This window comes from Hemicordylus capensis, chromosome 4 (genome assembly GCF_027244095.1).
Source record: "Hemicordylus capensis ecotype Gifberg chromosome 4, rHemCap1.1.pri, whole genome shotgun sequence".
Classification (NCBI taxonomy): Eukaryota; Metazoa; Chordata; class Lepidosauria; order Squamata; family Cordylidae; genus Hemicordylus; species Hemicordylus capensis.
Window position 1 is genome coordinate 213594215 of NC_069660.1, and position 18837 is coordinate 213613051.

The 18837-nt window shown below is 42.4% G+C and overlaps 1 protein-coding gene and 1 long non-coding RNA gene across 12 annotated transcripts in view; both read left to right on the top strand.

The window, feature by feature from the left end:
• Positions 1-18837, top strand: part of PHACTR1 (phosphatase and actin regulator 1) — a 451342-nt gene that overhangs the window by 284839 nt on the left and 147666 nt on the right. The gene's annotated exons all lie outside the window — the stretch shown is intronic.
• Positions 13556-14647, top strand: LOC128325281 (uncharacterized). Its single transcript, XR_008307340.1, has 2 exons — positions 13556-14094; positions 14332-14647. It is a non-coding gene; the product is annotated as an uncharacterized LOC128325281 (long non-coding RNA).

Below are 18837 nucleotides of genomic sequence, written 5' to 3' on the forward strand. Positions count from 1 at the left end.
TATGAATTGCATTGGGTACAACTTGGATTTTAAAAGCAGTTTTGAGGTTGCCCCTTTATATGTTTCCTACAACAAAACAATATTTGGCATCATAGTATGTGTATATACTATACAATTAGTATATAATTTTCATTACCCTTGATCTATTAATGTAGTAGCCGAGCCCCATGCAATTCAAATAAAACCTTTCTGAAATCATTACCCATAGGAGAACAAATAAATTTTGCTTCTTTCTTATAAACATTTTACCCCTCTGATCTAGGGTGAACATTTTGAATTGGAAAGCCAGAAACCTAATCGCTGATGACAGGAGTAACCACCACCCTATTCCGCCCCCGCCCCTCTTTAACCTTTGATCCATTTGGCTTCAGTGGCCCTCTGAAACATTTCATCTCTGTCCTTTTGTGGTGGGATTTTTCTGGAAAATGACTCTGGCTTCATCTCATAATGTTCAACTGAACTTGAACTAAAACACAAACCTGAATTTCTTGTTTTTTACAACAGAGTGAACAATAGGAAATTATAATGGTGAATGTTCAGTCTTTGCACTTCTGACGTGTCTTCCATCGGCCTGGGTTGTCACTTCATTTTTTTCTCTTCTGCCTTTCGGCAAAGGTGATCTGGGACTGGGATCCCGACTGCCTTCAACATTGTGCAGCCCTGCTGGACATCCCTTGTTGACAATAATTCTCCCTTGTATAAGATCATTAAATCTAAATGGGAAGCCCTGTCTGTATTTATGTCCTGCTTTGGTCATGGCCTCTGTGCTGTCTCTTGAAGGCTCTTCTGCATGCCATTGTCTCCTGGGAAAGATCTTCTAGTCGCAGGGCACCTGCCAGTCATCTCAACAAGAATCCTTGCAAATCTGCTTCCTTGCTTTGCTCTGCAAACCCTCTGAAATGCAAGGAATTTCTCCTCAGCTTGTCATCCATAAAGTCAATGTATGACTTTTTTAAAATTTGCATTTCTTTTTCCTTTCTCCTAGCTCCTGCCACTTCTGCATTAAGGCACAGGCCTAGGTCCATCGCCTCAGTTGCTGCTTCAGCCACATCAGTTAGGAACATAGGAAGCTGCCATATACTGAGTCAGACCGTTGGTCTATCTAGCTCAGTATTGCTGTCAGTGGCTTCTCCAAGGTTGCAGGCAGGAATCTCTCTCAGCCCTATCTTGGAGAAGTTAGGGAGGGAACTCGAAACCTTCTGCTCTTCCCGGAGCGGCTTCATCTCCTGAGGGGAATATCTTACAGTGCTCACACTTCTAGTCTCCCATTCAGATGCCACCAGGGCAGACGCTGCTTATCTAAGGGGACAAGTCATGCTTGCTACCACAAGACCAGCTCTCCTCTCCGACACTCCGAAAATTAATTTTTGTGATTTGATCTAATTGTTTGTTTACGGGTCCCAGGAGCTCTTGAGGTTTATCAACTATAACATTCTGATTGCCACTTATTTCTTTGCAAATCAGCTCCAGCTTTTTGTTTGTTTTTTGCTGCAAGCCCTTCTTTTAGGCCTGCTGCAGCCTCCATTTTAGGCCTCATTTGCTCGGTGTTCTCCCCCACCCCTCCGCTCCTGCCGCCTTCTCCCTCCTGTGGGGAATAGGGATTTTTTTAGCTCACCCTTAGCTTCCTAGGGTTTCCCTCTTGAGTACTTGCCCATTTGTAGCATAATTGCCCACAACTGGTATCCAGGTGTAAATGCTGCCATGAACCTAGGAGCTTTCCCTTCAAGCGTCCTCTATCTTCAGTAGTGGCTGTAAGCTTATTTTACATTGTAAGCTGCTTTGGATAGATCAGCAGAGAGTGGATATATACATGTAATCAACTAATAAAGTGTTGAAGGGAAGTGGGCATTCCCTGCTCACACAGAGCATTTGCAGCTCCCATATGAACACTGCATTGGGTCAAATGTCTGCTTGGGTTTTGTCCGTGTTTTTTCATGAATGTAAATACATTGTGGATGTGTGGATTGGTAACTGGTTGAAGGGCAGGAAACAGAGGATAGGAACAAATTGATAGTTTTCACAATGTAGGGAAGTAAGGTCCCTCAGGGATCTGTACTGGGACCACTGCTCTTTAACTTGTTAATAAATGATCTAGAAGTTGCGTTAACCTTGGCACGTTGTCACGCCCTCCCCTTAGCTGTGCTTGAAGGCCATTTCAGAAGGATCCCACTCACAGAGCGACAATGCCCCTGCAGCTCTGGGCAGACTGAAACAACTGAGCATGTCCTACTTCGCTGTTTGTATTACAGAGACATTCACTCTTCCTATATCCATCCATTGCTATGCAAGTACCCAGGATGTTTGAGCTGTATCTATGTCTCTATGGTGGTTTCTGACTCTAAGTCCGCTATTACATACAGCGTTGCCAGGTTCTATGCAGCAGTGTCCATAATCCATTGGAGGCTGGTTCAGTGTAAGCAAGTGTAAAGTGATGTATACTGGGGCAAAAATCCCAGCTTCACATATACATTGATGGGGTCTGAACCATCAGTGACTGACCAGGAGAGAGATCTTGGGGTCATGGTGAACAGCTTTTTGAAAGTGTTGACTCTGTGTGCAGCAGCTGTGAATTCCATGCTAGGGATCGTTAGGAAGGGGATTGAAAATGAAAATGCTAATATTATAATGCCTTTAATACAAACCTATGGTGCGGCCACTTTTGGAATACTGCGTGCAGTTCTGGTCACAGTATCTCAAGAAGGACATTGTAGAACTGGAAAAGGTGCAGAGGAGGGCAACCAAGATGATCAGGGACCTGGAGCACCTTCGTTATGAGGCAAGGCTACAGCATCTGCGGCTTTTTAGTTTGAAAAAGAGGAAACTATGGGGAGACATGATAGAGATGTATAAAATTATTCATGGAGTAGAGCAAGTGGACAGAGAAAACTTTCTCCCTCTCTCACAACTCTAGAACCAGGGGTCATCCCATGAAACGGAAGGCTGGGGATGTTAGGACCAACAAAAGGAAGTACTTTTCCACACAGTGCATAATTAATCTATGGAATTCTCTGCCGTGGGATGTGGTGATGGCCACTAACTTGAATGGCTTTAAAAAGGGCTTAGACAAATTCATGGAGGACAGGTCTATCCGTGGCTACTAGTCTTGTGGCTATAGGCCACCTCCAGCCTCAGAGGCAAGATGTCTCTAAATACCAGTTGCAGGGGAGCAACAGCAAAAGAGAGGGCATGCCCTCACCTCTTGCCTATGGGCTTCTCAGAGGCATCTGGTGGGCCACTGTGCGAAACAGGATGCTGGACAAGATAGGGCTTGGGCCTGATGTAGCAGGGCTTGTAATTGGGGCTTAATTTCATCTTTCTGCTTTATGGCAGAAAAATATTCTACTGGCTTTGTTGCTCCCCCCACCCTTTTTACTATGGAGCAGCTATTGTCAAAGTGATGTGATTGCAGAGAAAAAAATAATCTCCTGTTCATGTTCTTTATCAGTCATCCCTGAAAGTCTCCCGCAAGACAGCTCCAGTGAGAATCATACATCTTTAGAAATCCATTTCCTACAGCACTTTTGGAAACACACACAGAACAAAGGGAATAAAAATAATCTACATGACTCCCATAGAGCATGTAGAAGAAAAGGCAGAATGCTCTTTCAAACTCTGTGTGATAAAAAAGATCAGGACTGAGTTAGTATCTGATATCTTGAATCTTGATATGGGTAGCACTTTAATTTTCAAAGTAAATCAAGAGCAACCCCGGGAGATGCTGTAATGAGAGCTAGCATGTATTTATGGCTAATCCTTTGGTGTACTGATAAATGTATTAGGAAAAATATAATTTCCATCAATCCCTTGAGGGAAATGCATCCCACTTTTCCCCCTTTGAAGGGGATTAGAAATTAGGGAGGAAAGTAAACATAGTCTATAGGTTCAAGTATTTTTGATGCTCAGTGCTGAAACAGTGTGCTCCAGTTTTATATCCCATCCATGATAGTATGCAGTTAGATATATCGGGGGGAAATGCAAAAATCAAAACTAAACTTCATAGTGTGCAGTATTAGACTGTTTTAAATGCACACCTCCATATATTAACATTTTTCAGTAGCTGATTCAATTTTTGTTCATATGTTGGTAGCAATTTTAGAATATCAGTTTTGTAGAACATATCCATCATTGCCACAAAGGGAGGCTTCTTGAGAAATATATGCAAATGATCTTAATTATTGATTGATTGATTAAGTGCTGTCAAGTCAGTGTCGACTCTTAGCAACCACATGGATAGATTCTCTCCAGGATGATCTGTCTTCAACTTGGCATTTAAGGTCTCTCAGTGGTGCATTCATTGGTGTCGTAATCAAGTCTATCCACCTTGCTGCAGCTCATTCTCTTCTTCTCTTTCCTTCAACTTTTCCCAGCATTATGACCTTCTCAAGGGAGCTGAATCTTCACATAATGTGTCTGAAGTATGATAGTTTGAGCCTGGTCATTTGTGCCTCGAATGAAAATTCTGGATTGATTTGTTCTATGATCCATTTGTTTGTTTTCCTAGCTGTCCATGGTATCCTCAAAAGTCTTCTCCAGCACCAAAGTTCAAAAGCATCAATGCTTTTTCTATCTTGCTCCTTCAAAGTCCAGCTTTCGCATCCATAGTGTGTCTTGGGGAAAACCATTGCCAAACAATTCTAATCTTTGTCGGTGTGATCTTAGTTATAGTCAAACTAAAATATGCCAATTAGTTGATGAGACATTCAGTGAACAAGTTGTTTTACCTTTGAGATATAAAATTTATTCTAGCTCTATATAAGTGGAACAACTCACATTTATATTTAGGACATTGTTCTGTGGACTGCTCTGTTGGTAAAAATTTACTTGAAATCAATTAAATTTAATCAACAAATGCAGTGCCAAATAAGTTGGCAACCTGTGGCTGTTACAAGTATAAGCCTGAGGATGCTTCAGTGGCATTGCACCATGAAACTACCAGCTGCAATAGGCAAGAGATGCCATTGCCAGATGCAGTGCAGAAAGGTTGTGTAAAGCTGTTGTGTGATCCTCAGTGGGACAGAAGTATGGCATAGCAGGAGTAGGAGGATTCACCTATGTGAATATGTGCAGGCATTTTACCCACTAGAATTCTGGAGAGGAGAGCTGGTCTTGTGGTAGCAAGCATGACTTGTCCCCATAGCTAAGCAGGGTCTGCCCTGGTTGCATATGAATGGGAGACTAGAAGTGTGAGCACTGCAAGATATTCCCCTCAGGGGATGGTGCCACTCTGGGAAGAGCAGAAGGTTTCAAGCTCCCTCTCTGGCTTCCCCAAGATAGGTCTGAGAGAGATTCTTGCCTGCAACCTTGGAGAAGCCGCTGCCAGTGTGTGAAGACAATACTGAGCTAGATAGACCAATGGTCTGACTCAGTATTTGGCAGTTCCCTATGTACCTGCCCAGTAGTGTAGAATATTTTTTTAATGCAATAGAAATTGATAGTGCATCGTTTTGAGGCCTCTTGATGATGTAGTAGCTATGCTAATCTATAGGATCTGGATGCTATGTAATTGCCCTCAGATGGAAAATTATCACAAGTAACTGATCAAAATACATTCTAGCATATAAATCAGATATCAGATCTAGCTTGGGGATTGAATAAATATAATTATGTTAAGTAGCTGGAAAGTAAAATTTAACTTTAGCAGTATTTCCCCTGAAGTTAATGTAACCAGCAGCATCATTCAACATGCCATGAGCAAAGGTTTTCAAGATAAACTAAAACTACTCAGTCTCTTATGTAGGATTTAACCTTTTCAAGAAACTATTCACACTTTAATTAGCTTAATGCAGTGAAGGCCCTTCACAACCCATGCTCAGATAGATAGCACTGTTTATATATTTTTAAAAATCCATATGACCAAATTGTATCACTTAAGTGGTTTTTTTGTGTTGTTGTTTTTTGTTTTTTGTTTTGTAAATATATGCTGGTCTTATGTTCCTAATAATGTCTAGATCTAGGGCCAGTTTCAATTATCTATTTTAGTTCCCACATCACAAAATGGAAATTTTGATTTAGGATATGGTTTTATGAGCTACTGTGCTGGCAAAGAAGTGTTTGGGGCAGGGACAACCACAAGTGCTGTGCCAAATGTAAAAAGATCTGTGACCCTTACACAAATATGCATACTCATATTATGGCTGTTTGTGAAATTCAGTTTCTTGGCTATAATTGGTTCATGCGAACAAAGGATGATCTTAAGCTAAGGTAGCGTAGTGGTTAAGAGATCCATTTCAGAGAGCTAAGTTGTTGGACACATTTGCACATAACACAGAATTGCAGTTCAATGGGCTAGAGGTTCCCGAAGTGTTACGCCTGAATGCATGCAAAAGTGGTTCTGCATGGCGACATACCCGAGGTTTCAGATTTCTAACTCCAATCGGAACCCTCGGGTTGCAGTGAGTTTCATCGCCACAACCCGAGGTTGGACACAGTCTGCATTGCGTCCAAATGCAGAACTGCAGGCTGCATCGCCTTCAACCAGAGTTGAGGGAGGAAGCACCTCTCTCTACACCAGCCATGATTGGCTATTCAGGCTGTCCTTTAGTCAAGAAGGAAGCCTGCACAACCAGTTCCCCTTCCTCTCTGCAGTCTCACTGTTTGCAGAGATATCAGTACTGAATTTAGACAGGAGAGTGGGGAGGGGAGCAGAACCACAGGCTCCATTGGACACGCAGTTCCACGTTATGTGTGAATGCAGCCATTATGTCCCAGTTCAAATCTCAGCTACTGTGAGCTCAGTGAGGTAAGCCATTAGCTTGCAGACTTCAGCCCCTCTCCCCTCTATCTGTAATATGTTTTGTCTTTTTCTCTATGTACAGTAGCTTATATGCAATAGGAGTATAATAATGCTGGCTTACTTTGCAGGGTTACTTGAATGATATATTTGAAGTGTTTCGTGTACTTCGTATATAAAGGTTTTCCTACTAGGCAATTACCATGTAGACTGGGTTATTAAGTGTTGCTGTGTGCAAGAATTAACTGGATCCTATTCGCTTGCTCTGTTGTACCTGGAGACATAAACGCTCTTTGAACTCTTGATTCCAATCACATGCACCCAAGCCAATTTATAAATTGCCAGTTACAGGCAGACACTGTGCAACCAGGTCAGAACTGCTACCAAAATTGAATGATTGTAAACAGTGCTTTTTTCACTTCTAGCCCAGTCTAGTGAGTCCACTCCAAAGGCATGTAGGAGATCATCTTCTGAAGCAAGAGTCTTTGCAGCATGAGTTTTTATGCACATAATGTTTGTTTTTAGCAGTATATTCTCGTGGCAGAGGCACCTTTCCTTATCCCTGTATGACGTCCCACCTGCCCAGATTTGCTCTTCTGCATGATTAGAGACACAAGATACATGCCCTCCTTTTAATCTGGTCATTCTAGAACAGCATTGTTACCTGTTGTTCAAACAGCTTGACCCAGATGATCTAGAGTCAGCAGGAACCAATATCCAGAATTCAGGGACATGGCCTCATGAGAACAGACAGCCCCTTGTATCCCATGCCTGAGACTCGGAAGACTGGAAACATTCCTGACTTATGGTGTTGATGATACATGTGCTTTTTGCAATGGATCCTGCCTGTAACAGCATCAGGCTCATAGATTGCTCAACGACCCATTCGGTTTTACACAGGCAATACTTGTAGCAGTGTCTATTTTTGTATGCGAGTTGTCAAATGTAAGCTTCTGATGAAAATGAATGCTTATGCTTCTCTATGGCTGAATCTTTTGTGACCTCTTGAAAATCTGCTGCACAGCATATTTCCAGCCATTAAGAAGCAGACTTTGCCTTGCCAGATTGAAAAGACTTTTAAAGAATGTACTAACCGCCATACCATCACTTTAATGATGCATTTGTGAAAAAGGATCCTTAAATGTGCCCGAGTTTACAGGAAAGGAATATTTAATTGGACCATTTGGATGTTATGCTAATTACACTTCCAGCTGCTATAAAGATAATATGCATCAGTCCCAAACTGCAGTTCTGTGATGTCATTCTGCAATAGGGTAATCCTGCAAAAATAACAGAATACAGTTAATACGCAAAAGAGAAAATATATAAGACAGTTTTAAAAGCTTGAATAGGTGGAATTAAAAAATATATCTGAGAGTTATCATCTTTTGTGGCTTCATCATATGTGAAGAAAAGATGTTCCACTGCATTTAATTATAATGAAATTCCTGAATCTCTATAGGTACATTGATTTACATGATGTGCAACACTATGGAGGCATAGTGCTCTGCCTGAGGCTGTTTAACACTGTCCAGAAGCAGCGATACTGTAGTTTTTCTCCATTCACCACAATGAGGAAAACTTCAGTAACGCTTGTTCAACAGCTGCTTCTGAATAGTGTTGGGGCTGCCATTCGAGTCCACAGCAAAGTGTTATATCTCCTTAATGCTGCATATCATGTAAGCCTATTTCTTTAAAAATGGATTATTTTATGTAAATGGGATCTTTATCAGATACAACTGCCACACAGACAAAATGTGGCCTTCATCACAGCAGGGTCAGGTCCCAAATGCCTACCCTTTCAATTTGTGATCTGGCCAATTGCCGTGTGTGAGTTTATCTATCTCTTGACGGGGTTGTGCTTCTCTTGAGAGAGACAGCTCATGATCTGGGGGTCCTTCTGGACTTGCGGTTCCTGCTTGAACAGCAGGTGGAAGCCGTGGCCAGGGGTGCCTTTGTCCAGCTTTGGCCGGTTCACCAGTTACGGCCTTTTCTCGAATGGCAGGCCCTGGCAACAGTAACTGATGCCTTTGTTACCTCTCGTTTGCATTACTGTAACATGCTCTACCTAGGGTTGCCTTTGAAAACTATTCGGAAGCTTCAACTAGTCCAGAATGCAGCGGCCCGCCTCCTCGTGGGTGGCTGTAGACTTGATAGAGTCATGCCTCTTTTATGGTCACTGCATTGGTTGCCTCTTTGCTCCCGGGTCAAATTCAAAGTGCTGGTTCTCACCTTCAAAACCCTTATGGGCTTAACACCTGTATATCTCTGGGATCACCTCTCAGCTGGTTGTATCCCATCCTGTGAAGTCTTCTCAGCTGGCCCTCCTTAGTGTCCCAGGCCCTGGTCTAGTGCGTGGTGCCTGGGCCCATACGAGGACCTTCTCTGTGGCCTCCCCTCTTCTTTAGAACACTCTTAACCCCCACCTAGATTCGTTCAGCCCCTTCCTTGGTTGTTTTTAAGGCCCTTCTTAAGACCTACCTGTTTTGCCAGGCATTTGACCTTTAATTTTTCTTTTAAATGGTTATTGGTATTGTTGTTGTTCACTGCCTAGACAGAGTCTTTGGAGGAGGCGATAGATAAGAAACTTTTGATTAATAAATAAATACCCCTTTTAGAAGGCAATCTTTGCTTAAAAATTGGACTTGGAGATTTGTTTTTATTTTGTGAATAGTTTCCTGAAATTTGGAAACTAACGTAGACATGTCTAAGGGTGCTTTAAAGACCACAGTTTGAAATAGTTGGATATATTAATACACATTAACAAATTTCAGTTTGCTCATGCTATAAATTGGGTAAGATCCATTGAAAAAGCTGGACAAGTTTCACTCTTCCAAAGAGCCTTCAGATTTTCATCCACATTATGAACCCATTTGGGGGAATACACCTTTGCTGCCTTTTATGCTTGCAATCCTCTCCTGGAACACTTGTGATGCCAGTTTTCATTCTTTGTTTAAATCCATCCTCAAAATCCATATTTTCAGCGAAGCCCTTGGCTAAATCCCTTAAGGCTGTTTCACGTATTATGCTTGCTGCTGAATGCATCCTACGTACCCTTAACAGGAAGGTTCTTCCAGTTCTGACTTCCTGATGAGTGCATCTGTATGATGCAGGGCTTTGCAACTGCATGTTTGGCATAATTCATGTATTATGTTTTTGGTGTGTATATCTAAAGTGCAACGTTTGTAGTGGCCCAAAGTCTTATCCCCCTGCTAAACTAAATACATATGAATTTTAATTGGCTTTATATCATAATTGCTTTAATCATTTTATCCTGTTTTTATATTTGTTGTATATTAACTTATGTTCACCATCTAGTAATGCACATGTCAGGCAGTACAGAAATATGATTGATAAATGATAGAATGAATATATATATATATATAACTACATCTGCTCACATTCAACACTTACTACTTGCTACTATGATTATTATTTTAATTCAGGATAAAGAACCCAGTTTAATATTTTGCATGTGTTTCCACATGAAGCCGCTCTGGGAAGAGCAGAAGGTTCCAAGTTCCCTCCCTGGCTTCTCCAAGATAGGGCTGAGAGAGATTCCTGCCTGCAACCTTGGAGAAGCCACTGCCAGTCTGTGAAGATGATACTGAGCTAGATAGACCAATGGTCTGACTCAGTATATGGCAGTTTCCTATGTTCCACAAATTTACATTCATCTTTTTTTACCAGCCCAAATTATCTTACTTGTGTGAACAAGAGAGTAGAAAAGCATGTTAAGGTTTAGCTAATCTGTATTCAGTCTGAAAAAAGACAACAACAGTGGTTGTGAATGTGGCTGTAAACATAATACTTCAACAGAGAACACTAAACTCATCAAACTACAGCTAATATAGTGAAAGTAAATGGTCATTAAATACATAGTAAATAAAAGGCAACTTCCAGAGGTGGAACCATGTTAACCTGTTGCAGTAAATAGTGAAGTTTTGTAGTACCTAAAAGACTGAGAAAGAACACTTTGTATGAATGAGAGGTACTTCTGTTCACACAAGGCAGGGACGATTTTCACAAATTACACCCACCAGCAGCTTCCTGTGGCACATGCCATTCTGCTCTAGGGGTCACCCAACCCTTAGGAGTGGGTTGTTGGGAGATGCGGGGGGGCTATTTTGGAGAAAGCAGGTGGGCAGGTTCTTCTGCAGGAATTTGCTTTTGCACACACATTAGAATGCAACTCAAATGAACTCAGGTGTGACAAGGTACTTTGTAGTAAATGAAAGAGTACAATGTAAACAAAACAGTTTCATGACATTTATTTATGAAGACAGTAATATCAATTATTTGTTTATTTACTAGCTGGGCTGGGCACAGAGCATCTGCGTCTCTAGTTCGCCAGTGTTGTTACTTCCCGCCCAGCCTCTGCCACCTTCTTCTGCCTGCCCGCTGTTTTTTCTGCCTGCCTACTGCCACTGTTCACCGCCGTCTTTTTTCCCCACTGGGCCCCAGCCTGGCTGCCTCCACCACCACCACCACCATTTTCATCCCTCCCACCCATCCCTGTTGCTATCCGGCAGCTGCTCGCGAGAGCTGCCATGCATGAGATTAGCACACCTAAGATATAGACATAGATACAGACATATATATGACAGCAATGTTATATCTTGCTTTTCTGCTATTCATGCCCAAAGTAGTTTCCAGGGGCAGAGCCCCTGCTAACTCAGCAAAGATACTTTTAAAAGTGATGATTCCCTTATATTTAGCAACTGTCCCTATCCAACCCCAGCACAGCATTTCTCCAGTGATGGTTGCTAGCGTCTGCCTTATGTTTCTTTTCAGATTGTGAGCTGGGTCTTCTGGGAGAGTCAGGGAGCCATTTTGTTTGTTTTTCTGTATAAAACACTTTGAGAACTTCTGCTGAGAAACAGTATATAAATATTTGTTGTAGTAGTATTCTGGCAGGGCAATATCTATGATACCAAATGTGTTTAACAAATTACATGGATGTGGAGCTTGGGAGTCTACGTTTGTCATTACAACACTGGAAACAGCTTCATTGGTTGTCTGACCTTGAAAACATAGGATCAGATAATAGGATTCCCTTTGTACTCTACATGGAATAAAACAGTCACCAAAGAGTGATGATTGTTGCCATGTTCAAAGTCAGGAACCCTTTATCTGGACTCCCGAATTCTGGAAAGCTCCGAAATCTGGACACCACGCTGAGAGGGGGGGTGAAATGCTTGTAGCTTCAACCTCTCTCACACAAAAAAAACCTTCAGCCCCCAAACCTCAGCCCTCAAACCAATCCTGGCCCCAACTCAGCAGCTAACAGAGTATATACAGTACTGTATAACAAAGCAGCAAAAAGCCCGCAACTCACAGAGAGAACATTACGCCGGCTCTGTAATCGGCTGGGATGCATTGGGGCAGGGATTGGGCGGACAGTTTTCAGGAGCGATAGCTTGTGGCCCCTAAACTCGCTGTTGCTGCTTCCTCAGCTTGTTAGCTCCCCTTCTAGCTTTTCTCCTCAGGCTTTGCTATCTGCCTTTTGTTTACTGCCTCTCAAGCACTGCCACTCACACTGCTTCTCAGGTCGGTCTGAGAGAAGGGAAGGCAGGGAGGAGTGTGATCACATTGAGAAGCGTGTTCTGAGTTTCATTTCCACCTAAAATGCCATGTTTGAGTAAATTCAATGCTTATTTGATTATATACTTTAAACAAAACCTTAAAAAAAAAAAAACCAGTAACCTTTCATGCCCAAGATATCTTATTTATGAAAATATTCCGAAATCCAGAAAAATCTGGAACACCTCTGGTCCCAAGCAGTCCTGATAAAAGATTCTCAACCTGTACAAGTGGTTGCCCTAGTCAGTTTTGACTTTTCTGTGGTGGTCTATGCCAGGGATTGCATTAAACATTTTAACAAAGCCATTTTGATATATATTAATACTCATGATAATGCAACCAGGAAAAACCTGCAATATTCTAATTTATTCTATATAAATTAATTTAATGCTGTCTTGTGAATGTTTCCATTAGATATTGGACTTCAGTTTGTGCCATGAATGCATTTTCTTTCCATTTAAGGAAAAGAAAAATGCAATAAATATCTTCAAAAGACCAATTGGTCTCATTTTTTTTCATTTTGGTTTCATTTTTCATTATCATAATATCCTTGCAAACCTGCTCTGTTTGCAAACTGTCATGAATTTTAGCATATGACATGTTGACCTTCATCGTTGCATGAGGTGTGTTACTCCATGGTTGGTTGGCTGGTGTGTGTGTGTGTGTGTGTGTGTGTGTGTGTGTGTGTGTGTGTGTAAGAAAGAGAGAGAGTGTAAAGGGTGCGCAGTTACTGCACTTGATTTGCAAAATCTGTCTTGGCTTATTCCCTTCAGTTATCTACTAAATAGTTCACTACAATAAATTGGAGCTGGGGCTGATGGGAGTTGTAGTTCAGCAACATATGGAGGCCCCAGGTTGGGAATCACTGATCTGCTCTATATCTCTTCTAATATTTTGTTGTGTTTTGCAGATTTTTGGTCTATTTTAGCAATGCATTACATTCCAGGATTGTTGTAAGCCATTCTGTTTCACAGAGTAAAATTGTAGTGGAGGGTGTTCACTATAATTGAATGGGGGAGACAGGGGCCGTGTGTGGACTACGTCAGACACAGGGGATAGCCACGCCCCCGCGTCTGACGTCAGACACGGGGGGGCGTGGTCTGGCTCCCGAACGGAGCCTTGAGGTTCTATTCAGGAGAAGCAGCTTAACTGCCGAAGGGGCCGCGCGGCCCCTTCGGTAGTTAGACGAAGGCTGGTGCTGCGTTCGCACCAGTCTTAGCTCCTGAAGGGGCCGCGCGGCCCCCACTCGGGAGCTAAACTCCCACCTCCGCGTCTGACTTCAGACGCAGGGTGTGTGTCAGGGCCGCGAATGGCAGCTCCTGATTGGGCACGGCCCAGGTTCTTTGAACCCGTTCGCCCAATTATAGCTCTGCCCCTGGGGGGAGACATAAATGTCCCTAGGCCCTTGAAGGAGTGTGGCCCCACCAGCTGAGCAACAGCTTGCTTTTTGCTCTCTCTCCCTTTCTGAGGAAGTAGACAGGGAAATGGGGGAGGGAAGGATAGCAGAGGCCCATCTTCCCAGGACCCACTTTAACCTTGCCATGCCCCTGAACAGTGGGTTGCATTATATGTCTAGTACACCTTTTGGGCAAACTATGATGATGATAAAAACAGAAATTATGAAATAAAAATATGGTGATAGTAAAAGCCATACCTTGCAGGACTGTAAAGTTTAGTGATATTCATTCATTTTTAAAAAAATGTATATCACATTCTTCCTCTGAGAAGCCCAGAGCAGTATTCATGGGTATGTTTATCCTCACAACAACCCTGTGAGGTAGGTGAGTGAAGTGTTATCAATATCTTCAAGTGCCAAGTATTATAGAGCCACAGTGTAATTACCCCCCCCCCCCCCCGCGCAAAGATAATATAATTCCGCAAATTTCCTTTCCAGAAAACAAGAGAAGTATTTTGATTTAGGAGATGTTGCTTACGCATTCACTCAAACACCAGAAAGCATGGACACTGTAAGGAAGCTTAACTCTTCTAAATCAACTCTTTTTTTTTTTTAATTCTAGAATTTGTCTTTTAATCATCATTGCCAGTAGTGGAATAAATGAAGCAGGCATCCCTCAGGCAAGCATGATGTAGTACGTTGATTGAGCGGCACTGTTCTACTGACCTCCTGCCCGTCTGACCCATATTTGATTTGACTGTTTGTTGTCTTAGTCATATGAGTTTGTCATGCAGTGACTTAAATTGCCAGGGTTCTTATGATTCTGGGAGCCATCAATAACTGTGGAGCACAAAGAAGCAGCACAGACTTAACTCAAAGGCATCGCTTGTACAAATGGAATTTTGAAGAATCTTACTAAAAATCATTGGCTCATTTCACTTGATTCAGCTGATATCTGTTTATTTACAGGAAGAAACAATTTCATGCTGGACTAAATACTTATCCTGTAATCATGCAACAATGGTCGGACTTCTGTTTGGCCACCGATTCTCTCACTTCTATATTATCTATAGCTCTAAGCACAATGCTAATGCTGGCAGCTACATGAATGCTGATATAGTAGTTCTGTGGTTCTTTGCATGGAGCCACATGTTATACTTGCATGCGGACTTTGCAAAAAGACCATGATCTATTTCTTGGATGGAGTGTGCGATAGACTGAAAACTTTGCAATATCCAATCATTTCAAGTGGTGTTTTACACACTTACACACACACACACACTCTTTACTAAAAAGTATTTGTTATTTTATCAAATGTGAAAACCCAACCAATCACCTTTACTGGTATTCTGCTTTATATTTAGAATTCCACTTAGGTGATTTAATTAGCTTGGGATGAACAGTGCTGGAAGAGATGATGCATACACATAACTAAAATATACATAGAGAAAATATCAAAATAGTGGCTGTGTTGCTTTCAGAGACAGACTTGCTTTGCCAATTGCAAAAAGAGAAAGAAAAGTTGCTCTGATCCAGATGGTTTCCACTGCTGCTGGCCTGATAATTAAAAGATTCTGAAAATGAGAGGATTTTGTTTAACAGAGGATAAATCCAAAGCTGTGCTTATTCAATCTCACCAAGCTTTCCCTGCAGCTGCTTGTCTGCTTGGTGTAAAGGTAATTAGGTAGAACTAGTAAACCCCTGGAGCTAGAGAAGCTGGGATGGGTTGTTTTTTCCTGAACATTTCCCTCTTTCAGTTTTAAGACACAGGAGAAATCTTGCAAGTCATTCCTGGGTCCAAGAACCTTTTGGGCTTATTTGGATGATACACTGTCCTGAGCACACTGTCACACAAAGAGGAGAAATGGAGCATTGCTAGTCCCCACCCACTCAGCATGCCTCCCCCACCCCTGCATGCCCACATGAGGACAATATATCTGAAGTAGCCCTAAATTGCATGGTTGATCTGCTGTGCAATTAGGGGACCGACATTTGGTTGTTCTGTTGTCAAATGACCACGCAGGGATGGGGATGGTATACTGCAGGGATAAGAACATAAGAACAGCCCTGCTGGATCAGGCCCAAGGCCCATCTAGTCCAGCATCCTGTTTTGCACAGTGGCCCACCAGATGCCGCTGGAAGCCACAGACAGGAGTTGAGGGCGTGCCCTCTCACCTGCCATTACTCCCCTGAAACTGGTACTCAGAGGCATCCTGCCTTTGAGGCTGGAGGTGGCCCACAGCCCTCCGACTAGTAGCCATTGATAGACATCTCCTCCAGGAAGTCATCCAAACCCCTCTTAAAGCCATCCAGGTTGTTGGCTGTCACCACATCCTGTGGCAGAGAGTTCCACAAGTGTATCATGCATTGTGTGAAAAAGTACTTCCGTTTGTTGGTCTTAGACCTCCTGGCAATCAATTTCATGGAGTGACCCCTGGTTCTAGGGTTGTGTGAGAGGGAAAAGAATTTCTCTCTCTCCACTTTCTCCACACCATGCATGATTTTATAGACCTCTATCATGTCTCCCCGCAGTCGTCTTTTTTCTAAACTAAAAAGCCCCAGGTGTTGTAGTCTTGCCTCATAAGAAAGGTGCTCTAGGCTCCTGATCATCTTGGTTGCCCTCTTCTGCACCTTTTCCAGTGCAACAATGTCCTTTTTAAGATGTGGTGACCAGAATTGTACGCAGTACTCCAAGTGTGGTCACACCATAGTTTTGTATAAGGGCATTATAATGTTAGCTGTTTTATTTTCAATCCCCTTTCTAATGATCCCTAGCATGGAATTTGCCTCTTTCACAGCTGCTGCACATTGAGTTGACACTTTCAACGAGCTGTCCACCACAACCCCAAGATCACTCTCCTGGTCCGTCACCGACAGCTCGGATCCCATCAGCATATACTTGAAGTTGGGGTTTTTCATCCCAATGTGCATCACTTTACACTTGCTAACATTGAACCGCATTTGCCATTTTGTCGCCCACTCCCCCAGTTTGGAGAGATCCTTTTGGAGCTGCTCACAATCCGTTTGGGATTTCACTACCCGGAAGAGTTTGGTATCATCTGCAAATTTGGCCACCTCGCTGCTTACCCCTGCTTCTAGATCATTTATGAATAAATTAAAAAGCACCGGTCCCAGTACAGATCCCTGGGGGACCCCACTTCTTACTTCCCTCCATTGTGAAAACTCTTCATTTATACCTACCCTCTGTTTCCTGTCTTTCAACCAGTTAGCAATCCACACATGTACTTGTCCCTTTATCCCATGACCGCTAAGTTTCCTCAGGAGTCTTTGATGAGGAACTTTGTCAAAAGCTTTTTGGAAGTCCAGGTAGACTATGTTAACTGGATCACCTTGATCCACACACTCGTTGACACTCTCAAAGAAGTCCAAAAGGTTGGTGAGGCAAGATTTACCTTTGTGGAAGCCATGCTAGCTCACTCCCAGCAGGGCTTGTTTTTCTAGGTGCTTTACAATTTTATCCTTGAGGATGCTTTCCATCAATTTGCCTGGAACGGACGTTAGGCTAGCGTTAGGATGAGGACTAACAGCATGCTCTTGCTTCTCTGCAAAATGGGCTAATGCCCCGGTCCGACCAGTTGTTTCAACAGAACAAACTTGAAACATTTATTATGTTTCGGCCATAGGGAACAGTGGGAAAACTTGAAAAACCCCATTGTTCCCCATAGGTAGTTCCTAGGGACACCAACGTGGGCTGCATGGTAGGGCATGATGAGTGCTACCTACTGCCCAACCCACACAGGAAATGGTCAAGCAGGTGATTTTAAACAAATTTTAACCTTTCCCCAAAATCTCCACATAAAAAATGATGCTTGGAACATCAGGGCGTAGCTATAATTGAGCAAAAAGGTTAAAAGAACATGGTCCTCCAGCTCCTGAGGGCCCTCCAGCTCCATCCCTCCCTATTTTCTTCTTTATTTCCTTCACTTTGGGAGGCCCCCAGACAGAGGGATGAACATGGGGCCCCCTCTCACCTAGCTACGCCCCTGGGGCTGGTTCTGCTCCAAGCTCGAAACAGGCGCTTTTTAAAAAGGGTGTTCAATTTCTTTCTTCACTAGAAATTGGTCAGTGCAAAGGGAACAGTTTATGTGCAAAATACTTTTTGCTTGCTTTTTACTGCATATGTTCAAAGTAAACAAAATGTGTGTCCATTCCAGGAATTTTTGTTTTAAAGAAAATTGCTCCAGCTCTCCACAGCTGATTTCTCTTAGAACAGCAACAAAAACAACCTTGCAAAACCAAATGTCTTTTTCCACTTCAGAAATGGGCAACACTGATTTTCTTTGTGCTCATATACACTTTCCTTCTTCCTTAAAAGGTCAAAAATACAGCCATCGTTATTTTAATAGCCAAATATTGTAACTGCGTTTGAAAGCATAGAGGCGCTCGTGTGTGTGTCTGTAAACAAGGAAAATACTATCAGTTTTTCTTTGTGGTAAAATAGAAAATTGTTCTTGGTACATGATGATTTTACAAATAGCCTTAGGCAGCAGTGCTTGATAGAAGAGAGGGCCAACTACCATAGATTTGGGGGCCACTCAGTCCGTTTGACAGTAATCCACACTCCAGAAATATATTTTGCCTCACAAATTGACTTACTTGCTCCATCAGAAGCTGTTTGGTTCTATAATAAATGTAGCAATAAGGGCTTCACAGTTACAGGTCACATCTTCTCAAACAAAGGGCATTATATTATTTATTTATCAAATTTGTACACCACCCAAAACTTTCATCTCTGGGCGGTTTATTATAAAACCTCAAAGAAAAAATGTAACAATATTTGCTGCTTTTTAGAGTGAAATTGTAGGTGATATGTTTACCACACCTTGATTAATATTTGATAAGTTCCATGCTTACCATAGAATTGCTCCAGGGTTCAGATGTGCCCAGGCAACCATTGCTGCTCTACCACATGATAGAACTGACAATTATGATTGAAGGAAGACGTTTAATCTCAAGCAACAAAGCACTTCCCTAGAGGTGTAGCCAGTGTATCCTTGCATGGTGCCAACAATGCCCAGTGTGTTGGTGTTCTGATGTAGGTGGAAGGAGTGCAGCTGGTGAGGGGTAATGTACACAATGGCAGGGTGGTCAGGCACAGTGCCCACCT